The sequence below is a fragment of the Micromys minutus genome (genome assembly GCF_963924665.1).
Source record: "Micromys minutus genome assembly, chromosome: 25".
In the NCBI taxonomy this organism is placed as follows: Eukaryota; Metazoa; Chordata; class Mammalia; order Rodentia; family Muridae; genus Micromys; species Micromys minutus.
Window position 1 is genome coordinate 37,636,405 of NC_137960.1, and position 11,002 is coordinate 37,647,406.

Genomic DNA, 11,002 nt, shown 5'->3' on the forward strand with positions numbered 1-11,002 from the left:
CAGCCTGCGTCCAAGGAACAGCAGAGGGTTGGGGGATGTCAATTAGTACAGTCCTTGTAGCAACACTGAGTCCTGGGTTGGAAGTCCAGCACCACGTGAACAAGAAAGACATGGGGGATAACACATGTTAACTTATACCTAAAGTCCCAGCATGTCGGATATAAGATGTTCAAGGCCATCTGCAAAGTCAATTCAACGAGCACACGTGCATACGAACCCCCACATGCAGGCGTGCAGGCGAAAACACACAAGCACACACCTGAAACCAAGAATGGTGGGCGGTACATGCCTGTAATCCCAGAAGGATAGGCTGGGTTGGCTACACACCAGTGACTTGAGGCCTTCCAAGGCTACTTGTATATAATAAGCATACAGACAGACAGATATATAGTTACATTGTGAAAGTGTTTTTGTTACCTGATAGTGGCATTTTTTAAAATCATCATAGTTAGTTAAAGATAATTTAAAAAATTTAGTTTTTGTCCCACCTCTTCCCCGTGCTGGCTAGTTTTATGTCAACTTGACACACGCTAGAATCGACTGAAAGGAATTCCATTGAGAAAACGCCGCCATAAGATCCAACAGGAAGGCATTTTTAATTAGTGACTGATGTGGAAGGGCCCAGCTCATTGTGGGTGGTGCCATCCCTGGCTGGTGGCCCTGGGTTTTATGAGAGCAGTCTGAGCAAGCCAGAGTAAGCAAGCCAGTAAGTGACATCCCTCCATGGCCTCTGCATCAGCTCCTGCCCTGACTTCCTTTAATGATGAACAGTGATGTAGAATTGTAAGCCAAACAACCCTTCCCTACCCCAACTTACCTTTAGTCGTGGTGTTTCATCAGTAGTACCCTCAACTAGAATAATCAGCTTCCCAAACGCAGGGTTTGGATTAACATATGCAACCCTACACCCATCCATCCATTCATTCATTCATTTATTGACAGGATCTTACTCTGTAGCCGAGATTGGCTTGAAATTTGCTGTGTAGCCAAGACTGGCCTTGACTTGGGATAATCCTTCTGCCTTGAGCTTCCTGTGACCATGACCTCTTCACCACTATGATGTTTTGGTTTTTTGAAACTGTTTAACTCCTGACTCTTCTGCCTCTACCTCCCAAATGCTGAGATTTAGATTACAGGTATAGGCCTCCATGCCCAGCTGCAATGTTTTTATTTATTTATTTATATTCATGTGTATATGGGGGAGTACTTCTGTGCCACAGGGCTCAAGTGGAGGTCAGAGGTTAACTTGTGAGAATTGGTTATCTCCTCTACTTCGTGGGTCCCAGAAACACAACTTAGATGGTCAGGCTTGATAGCAAAATATTTTTACACAGAGTCAACAAAACTCAACATAGATCCATGCAATTTTTTCTTTAATTTTTTAAACCAGAAGGGAATAACTTCGTCGATGTCCACTAAGATGTAACAAACTTTCTTATCACATTCCTATTCTGAAGACCTGGGACTAGACCTTCCTATTAACCACGTGTCCTCAAACACTGGAAACGTCTGGACCCCGAACAGGTCAACAGAGCAAAGGTCAGGAGCAGAGAACCGGCAGGAAGAAGGCGGGACAGAGGGACAGAGACAGACACACACGTATTCATCTTCACAGCCTGCCCTCGGCTGATGAAACACTGCTGTCTGTGGAGAGCACCACTAGCCTGTTAGTAACAGACAAACCGCACAAAACGCTGAGCAGGACATGTAAGCAGCGACCGTGTGCCCTGGGCTGCCTGGCTCCCATCACTGTTCTCTTCCCAGGACCCACAGCTATGAAGTCAAGGTCTACACATTTCCTAGGCAGGAAACTTGCAGTCCTCAACTGGCAGGAAGACACGGGCATTAAATTATGTAAAGAATTCAAAGCCAATTTTTCATTATAAGGCCACCCCATTAACAGTTACAAACTTCAGAGTTCACTAGGGATAGCCCAACTGTGTAATTTTAAAAGGCCATAAAGCACCTAGAGAAAATTATGCCAAAATGCTAATTACTGTCAATTAGCAGGATTGTGGATGACTCTTCAGAATTCCCTCTACTTTCTAAATATTCTATAGTAAGAATGAAACTCTTTGATACAGAAAATAAAAATTGTTTGGGTTTTTTTTAAGTGATTATATATATAATATTTATTTTATCTGTCTTCACATACAACCAGAAGAGGGAATCACATCACATCACAGATTGTTGTGAGCCATCGTGTGGTTGCTGGGATTTGAACTCAGGAACTCTGTAAGAGCAGCCAATTCTCTTAGCTGCTGAGCCATCTCCCCAGTCCCCTTTGGGGGTCCTTTTTGTTTTGTCTTTATTCTTGATAGGGTCTCACTACATAGTCCTGACTGGTCTGGAACTCACTATGTTGATCAGGCTGGCCTCGAACTCAGAGATCTACCTGCCTCTGCTCTCCCAGTGCTGGGATTAAAGGCAAGCAAACTTTACCTCCTCCTCCCCACTACATTTTTCAAAATAAGCTAAATTTCAGGGGAGGAACAAGCCTACTGGATGTGGACTAGGCCAGAATCCAACTAGTCATTTCCAGGGTTGTGAGCTGGATAAGGAAACTAGGAGTTTAGCCGAGACATCCACCCTGTGGCCCCTGGGTTGCACTGTGAATATGGCTCAACAACAAACTGTGAAATGTTTTTGTTCTGTAACTTGATTGTGCCTGTCTTCATTGGGAACTTTATAAACGTCAACTTTGGAGGGCCCTGGGAGCTGAGCAGAACAGGAGGAGCCTAGGAAGGCTGGCCAGGTGGGCGTGAGGAAGGAGCAAGCCATGCAGGAATTTGACCAGGGAACCAGGGCTTCCGGAAAGTGAGCACAGACACCTCATGGGGCAAGTCCTCTGGCCAGCCCTAACAGGACCAGTCACTTCCGTAGTTGGTCCCTAGGTTCCAGAAGAATAGTTCTCCAGTGTTGCCAGTGCAACACGCTAGATCGGCACAACACCCGGAGTGGAGGGGCAGCTGCTCAAGAGATGCCCAATACTCAGGACAAGCAACAGACCCAGGAACAGGAAGTACTTGAGGGCTTTGTGAAGCTTAGGTTCAATCCCAGCCGGCTGACTCTGGTCCTGCTTCATTAAGTCGGAAACGGCCATGAAGGCCACAGCAGACTGACCCACACGCCCAAACTCGCCATCCAGAGACAAGCCCTTTTCACTTCTAGCTCCATTTCCAGATGTAAACCAGACAGATGGCCTGGAGCTCGTGAGCCTCAAGAGCAGCACACACCTGGGCCATGATGGTCACACCTTTAATCCTAGTGCTAGGGAGGCAGAGGCAGGTGGATCTGAGTTCGAGTCCAGCCTGGTCTACAGAGTGAGTTACAGGACAGCCAGGGCTACACAGAGAAACCCACTCAAAAAGAAAAAATAAAGAAGGAACTGGAATTGTGGATAATGGGGACTGTGGCTCCTCACTGGGAAATAGAACCCCTCACACACAAAAGGCAAAGCAGTAAGAATATGCTCCAAGCATTTCAAAGGCTGTGCTACTAAAACAAACGTAAGGATCTGAAAGGCTTAATGAAAATTAAGATTCCTCCCACCCTCTCACCTCCGTCATCATTCTGTAAGACCTGGCTTCGAGGCAGCTCTGCGCTATAGGTGAGACCACTTAGCTAGGGTAGTCTCGGTGTGACTTCACATTCCAAGGGTTTTACACACAAGCCTCCCACCAACCTCTTACCATGTAGATGGGGACCACTGGGTCACCCTCTGGACCTCACTTAGAAGATAGATGGAGACCAGGAATCAAGAAGGGTTGGGCACAGTGTCAGATGGTCTCTCCAGCCTTCCAGGGAGACTGGAAGTGAAGCCTGGTTGTCACTTTCCCAAATCCCATAGGCCCAGATACCTGAACTTGTCAACCACGGAGGGGCTAGTGACCCTGACCTTTAACAAGTGAAATTTCGCTAGGTACATGCCTTTAATCCCAGCAGTTGGGTGACTGGGGCAGGGGGATCTCTTTGAGTTCAAGACCAGCCAGAGCTACAAAGTCGAGACCCTGATTCCAAAAATTAGATAGCATCTGGGCTGCTGTGATGGCTGAGCAGTTGGAGGTCAGAAGAGGCCTTAAATTCTGTGGAACTGGAATAACGTTCCGTGGGTACTAAGAACCAAACCCAGATCCTCTGGGAGAGCCACGGCCACTCTTAGCCCTGGTAGAACACTGAGCATTTTTAATCTTCATACAGTTCCTTACCTGTCTAAAACTCTTTCTTCTGTGAAACTGCACACACCCGCCTCAGCTCACAGAACTGTGCAAAGTATAACAACATAAAGAACATGGTGGTGTTGCACATTATAGCTTTGTTGAGTCTGAGGATAGTCCAGTCTGTAGTCAGTCAGAGGCCAGTCAGGGACCTCAACAGACAGAGACAAGTAAGTGCATGGTACTGGATGGCTCAGAGGGTAAAGATGCTTAGCATCCAGACATAAGTTCAGTCCACAGGATCCTTATGATAAAGAGGGCCAACCCCATGCACCTACCGAAAGACAGACACACACACACAAAGTAAAACAAATTTTAAAGTAAATCTTATTTTTTTCAGACAACAGCACTACGTAGCCCAGCTGTCCTTAGATTCATGATTCACTTACTTCCAATCCCATAGTTCTGTGATTTTAAAAGCATATGGAATATTTTACAGCCTCTAGTGATATTTCTTGTTTTTTTTTTAACTTTTAGCTTTCTTTTTTGTTAAAATAACTGTAAAGTTAGAACAAACATCTTAAAAGTTTTACAAAGTTGTTTATTATTATTATTATTATTATTATTATTATTATTATTATTATTATTTTAAATGGAAGAATCGAATCGAGCTGGAGTGAAATGAAATCAAATGTCCTCCCAAGGACTGGGAGACTGTTCCCATGCCATCTGGCCTCATGGGGTCTGTCTCTGAGTTCATAGGTCGGCTGGGAGCCTCCGCTCTCTCAGAACAGGCACTCTTGGCAGCAGTGTCCGACCCATGGGATTTGCAGGACATGTTTGCAATTTGTTTCTATTTTTAGATACAACTGCAAATGCAGTTTGAGAAACACCAGTCCTCAGAAAACCAGAGTAATTGCCCCTGAATTTTAGTAAAGCTGTAAATGTTGCTGCCTTCTGTTTGCAGCCAGGGCACAACCTCCAGTCCAGCAGTCATGGAAGGGCCCTCACACAGCCCTGCCTGCTGGCCCACACGCCCAACAGCCATGGTCTAATCCACTAGTCCCTGAGCTTTTTGAATCTGCCTAAATGTCATCATATTTTTGTCTGTTAGCTGGTTCTACGAAAGGTCTCTTTCGCCTCAGAAAGGGCTCACCCTCCAACCTTGGCATCCAGAAACTAGTTCAAGGAGGAAAAGACAGCATGCACTCTGAGCTGGACAAAGGGGACTCACTTCCCTAAGAGTCAAAAGCAGAGTTTCCTTTGTGTTATCCACTATTTCAAGTGTTCGATCTTGGGAGCACATGAGCTAATTAATTAGTGTCCTGGGCACAGCCTGGCTGCTCCAGGAAAGCTTTGGTCCAGCACTTGCTCCATGCTCAAACCAACAAACAGTCCTTGCGTGTGAGTGACCTATGCAGCTACTTAGTGATCAACCACAGACGAAAATCAGATGGACAAAGGAGAAAGCAAACACACAAACAAACAAAGGTTAAGAGGTTGAACAGATTGGGTTCAGGACCTGTCTGTCTACAGAGTGAGCCCATCTCAAACAATCTTCCCTTCAGATTTAAGGGCACTGGCTTTAAATATATGTTGTAAGAAAGTCTCTGCTGGGTGGGCTGGAGAGACGGCTCAGCAGTTAAGAGCATTAACAGCTCTTCCAGAGGTCCTGAGTTCAATTCCCAGCAACCACATGGTGGCTCACAGCCATCTGTAATGGGATCTGATGACTTCTTGGGTGTCAAGACAGCAACAGTGTACTCACATACATGAAACAAATAAATCTTTAAAAAAGAAAAGAAAGTCTCTGCTGGTGGCCTTGGAATGGTAGAATCCCAGCACTGAGTAGCAGAGACAGGGGAATCATGGGTTCTGACCTATAATAATACACAGAAAGACCCTGAGCAAAAGAGGGTCTGAACTCAGCTGCATGAACCTGTATGTCTGTGATCCCAGCATTTAAGACAAGGGAGAACTGAGTGTTGGAGATACACTACAAGAAGCAGTCTCAAGCCCATCCCCCAAATAAGTAAGAAGTGACAGAACTTTAATAAAGCAGTTGCTGAGCAAACCTTAGTTCTAAAACAAACATGCATAAATCTGCTTTCCAGACACAAGTCTCACTAACGCGCCAGGCACGCACCACTACTCCTAGAGGAACAGCCCCTGTTTAACACACTGGAGACAATGCTAAAATGCAGAGCTCTTGGCTTGACTTGTATGTACCTAGTTCCAGAACTCACAAGTTTGGGGTGGAGATGTTCAAAGCAATGCTATATTGGAGCCTCAAGAAGGGGAGGAAGGTCCTGTGGGCTCTGAAAATGAGAAGGGCTGAATGCAAGGTGATACTCACAAAACCAAACACATCCATTTTTGCCAATGGATGTTTTGGGGTGGTGTGTGTGTGATTTATCTGGAAGCGATGGTTAAACAAGTGAAGGTGCTTGACTCTCCAGAACCCACAGTGGATTCCGATAAGCAGTCTCTGAGCTCCACAGGCAATGCAGGGGTCACGTGCACACCTGTGCACGTGTGCACATAAATGGATGAGTCAAGGTTACCTTTGGCCCTAAGAGTTCAAAGCCAGCTTAAACTACCTGAAACCCTGTCTCAAACAACAACCACCACCCAAAGAGGTGTGGCAGTACACTTCCATAATCCCAGCCCTAAGGAAGCAGCAACAGGAGGAATGCCTCAAGGCTTGGGCCAGCTTGGTTTGCATAGCAAGCTTCAGGTCGGTGAAGGGCTGGAAAAGATAGCATCACTGCAAACTCCAAGGTTCTGCTACTCCAAAAAATGAGTTCTAAAACAGATGCCAAGTTATGCTGGTCAGCATTGGGTATAGGATGCTTAGAGTGGCAAGCATAGGTTCACTTAGCAAAATTAAAACATGCACCCCCGTTCCCTAGTCTCCTGTAAAAAGTTTTACTGCTGGTGCCAATGCCATTCTCAATCCATGCTGCTCCCTTTCTGTTGCTTTTGGGATTTTTTAGGTAGCTCTGAAGACGGTCTCCTACAGGATCTTAAATTCTCACCCAATCAAACATCTGTCAGGGTTGAGTCCGACTTCCCTCTTCCGAAATATTCTGTCCCCACCCTTGGTGCCAAAAGGTCCCCAGATAACCTGTTGAGCTTTAAGAGACTGGGATGCTGGCTAGTCTGTCTTCACAGCTAACTGGTCTTCTTGTGTGTTTGGAGAAACAACACTAACACTAACTTCACTGTCTAACGTCACTAAAATGGCATCTCTGATATGTCACTGTGGCTCCTACTTTTGGTCCCAACACTAGGAGGAGAAAGGGGGATGACAGGTAGGTAGATTCCCTAAGTTAAGTGCCAGCCTGGTCTACAGAGAAACCAAAGGACAACCCCAGTGTGGGAAACACAGTGAGACCCAGTCTGAGAAAACAACAAAAGCCAGGTGGTGAGGACACCTTTAACACCTTCCCCCACCCCCTACAGGAAGACTCAGTCCGGTCTCAAAGTTTAAGGCTAGCCTAGTTTACATAGCAATTCACGGACAGGACTGAATTTAGGGACTCAGTTTCAAAAAGACCAAACAACAACAACAAAAGCCAGGTGTGGGGGGACCTTGAATGCTAGTGTTTAGAAGGCCTAGGCAGGAGGATCACACCAAGGCCAGCCTAGTTAAAAAAAAGCTCCAGGCCATTCAAGCAACGGTGAGACGCTGATTAAAAAAAAAAAAAAACAAAGAAACAAAAAGCATCTCTAGTAAAACGCATGATTGTACTTATGTCTCAGTCTGATGAGAATATATATATTTATATGTAAAAGTTTAGATTTAAAAAATATACAAATAATAATCATGGGGCTGGTGACATAAATATTTGCCCTAGAGTAACTAAAGTCCTAATTTCCATCAAGCACCGCAAAACTTGGGTTGGGTAGTTTGTACTTAGAATCCCAACTTGATGGGTGGAGGAAACTCAGGAGTTCAGGATCACCCAGGCCTATATAACAAACAAGGCTGAGGCCAGCAGGGGCCACAGGAGACTGTCTCAAAAAGGAAGGGGATAAAAATCCTGGCCAAACCCTAGAATTGGAGGATGCTGAAGTCCTGTAAGGTTACAGATAAAACTATAAACTAGGGGCTGGAGAGATGGCTCGGCGTTTAAGAGCACTTGCTGCTCTTGCAGAGGTCTTGGGCTGGGTTCCCAGCACCCACGTGGAAGCTCACAACCATCACAGAATACCAGGATATGGTGCACATGTATGATATATATATATATATATCATACATATATATATACATCATACATATATATATATATATGCAGTCAAAACACATACACGGAAAATAAAATTCAAAAACAAAACCCAAACACCTATAAATTAAAAGTGAATAGTCAAAAAGAGAAAAACTGCAGGCAAGGAACCTGAAAAGAGGAAAATCTAAAACCTCTATCTTGAACATTACAAGCTTTCTCCACGTTCTCAACTCTCCAGAGTTTTCTGGGGTCTTTAGATTTCTGGTACTGTTCCCTCGACCCCGTGCCGTGCCATTTGTAGGAAAACATTCAAAAGTTGCTTTGAAAAGGAAGTTTTCTGACTCCCAAATAGTGAACCCTAATTCAAAGCATCACTGGCTGGCCTCCACCTCCAAAATACTCCCCAAGTGGGCCACCTGAGTGATCAAACTTCTACTTCAGTAAAAACTTAGGAAAAATAGAACTCAAGATGAGCCGCTCCCGGCACACAAGGCCCTCACAACTCCGCACAGCACAGCCCCAACCACAGCCAAGTCTGCGTGGGAAATCACGCCGATCGCAGCGGGCACAAGTCACGAGGGGCGGCGAGCGCCCCGCGGCCGCCTCCATCGCGGGTCAGGAAGGCCTCGCGCTCGCCGGGGTGCACACCCGGAGCGCCGGGCTGGGCCCGCCTCCAGCCCGGGCAGCGGGAACCACGGAGCGCCGTGGAACGGCCCGGGAGGGCGCCGCGCCCCCTGGCGGCGGGGCTCGCCCCACCCCGCTCCGGGCGGCCGGCGGCCTCGCTCCCTCCGCAGCCTCCCCGGGGCAGCGTCCCTCGGAGCGGCGGCTCTCGGGCCTCCGGCGGTCCGCCCCTCGGCTCCCTGGGACACCCCTCCATCCCCGCCACAGGCCGGTAGAGCGCGAGCGCCCCGGCGCCGCGCAGCTGCTCCCCGGCCGGCCCTCGGCTGCTCCATCGCGGGCCCGCCGGGGGTGGAGAGCCGGCGCGCGGCGCGAGTGGGGCCGGCCTGGCGGCGGCGGCGCGGACCGTTCCACCGTGCGTCCTCCCCTCCCTCCTCCTCCTCCTCCCGGGCCGCGGCGCGCGTGCTCCCGGAACGCCATGGAGTCGCGGCGTTCCGAGCGGGCACAAAGGGGCGCGCGGCACAATGGGGCGCGACGAGCCCGTGGGCGCCCGCTCCCCCCCTTCCAACCCGCACGGAGGCGGCGAGCCGCTCGCGGGCGGCCCCCGCCGGGGCCCGCACTCACCTGGGAAGAGAGTTGCTACTTTGCGGAGCGGGGCCCGCGCCGAGTTCGGGCGCCACGTGCGGGGGGCGGGCGCGCGGGCCGCAGTGGGGGCCGAGCGCGCAGGGCCTGGCCGGGGCGGCCCCGCCGACTGGCTGGGGGCGGCGGGCGGGCGGGCGCCGTGTATTTTCCCCTCTCTTTGTGTGTGTCCGTGCGCTGCGCTCTCGCGTGACGTGACGGGACTCCGTGTGTCATTTCCGCACAAGGACACAGGAGCCCCCGCTGCAGTGGAACCTCGAGCCCTCCGCCCCCACCGCGCCGCCCCTCCCCCTCAGCGGGGCACACGCGGGACCGGCGGCGGCGGCGGCGCTCGGGCGTGAGCGACCGCGGCGGGGAGCTAGGGCGCGCTGCGGGGCGGGCGCGCTCGGCCTGCACAGCGCGGCTCCACGTGGGCCCGCGCCGGCTGCCGGCCGACAAGGGCGGCTGGGACCCACGGGAAGGCGCATTCTCCGCTCCGTGCTCTCCGGGTTGGAGCATGGTCCCCGGAGCCTCTTTCTCTACTTTTTTCCTCTCCCCTCCCCCCGGGGGGTGGGGGGACGAGGCAACGCGGCGTGTCTTTTTCCGCCCGCGCCCCCCGCTTTTGGGACGCTCGGAGGTGGCGCTGTACTCTCCCCTCGCGCGGACCTTCCCGCGCCACTCCGGGCACAAAGACTTCGGGGTGCGCTCTCCCCCCTCCAGATCCGTGTTTGGGGGACTACGCTGGAGAGCGACCCCAACTCTGGGGGCGCCCTGGCCACTCCCCCGGCTGGGTGGCCGCCCTCTCCGGTAAAGCCTGAGCTCCGAGAGCCCAAGTTTTGCTGCTTGAAACTGCTAAGCGAAGCACGCGCTCGGGGACCCTCCACCAACTCCGACCCACGGGGCTCAGCGCGGAAAACAGGGAGACTTCCAGTCGCCGACTTAGTTAAGACCGACTGTCTCCTCGCTTCCCGGACTGCAGAGTCCGAGTTGAGAATTAAGAAACCTACCCCTCGCAGTTCCCCAACTTTCAGAGACTTGGGGTGGGGGGCGGGGGGAGAGAGAGAAAAGCCCAAGTCAACATTTAAGCCGCGTGCGTGGTTTTAGTAAACAATGAGGACGAACTTTTTTTTTAAATCTTTTAATTTGCCGATGGAAAAAAAATGTATAAAAAGGAAAATGCAAATGATCCCATCTGCTGCCTACAGCTGACTGGCTGCGAGAGAGGACCATGTGGCCCGGCCCGGCGCGGTCAGTGAATACGTAAAATAGGTTTTAAAAGGACGCACATGCTGGCTCCTAGCAGCCCAGTCGCGTCCGAGGGTCGGAATTAACGTGTAGTCAGGGATTACTGTGTCTTCACACAAACTGAGAATTTAA

The 11,002-nt window shown here is 50.0% G+C and overlaps 1 protein-coding gene across 1 annotated transcript in view; it reads right to left on the minus strand.

Annotated features, from left to right (window-relative positions):
• BEND3 (BEN domain containing 3) overlaps nucleotides 1-9,765 on the minus strand; it is a 30,656-nt gene extending 20,891 nt beyond the window's left edge. Inside the window, exon 1 of the mRNA XM_080938455.1 lies at nucleotides 9,632-9,765. The gene's annotated coding sequence lies outside the window, so the exon portion shown is untranslated. The remainder of the gene's footprint in view (nucleotides 1-9,631) is intronic.
• Between the last annotated feature and the right edge of the window lie 1,237 nt (nucleotides 9,766-11,002).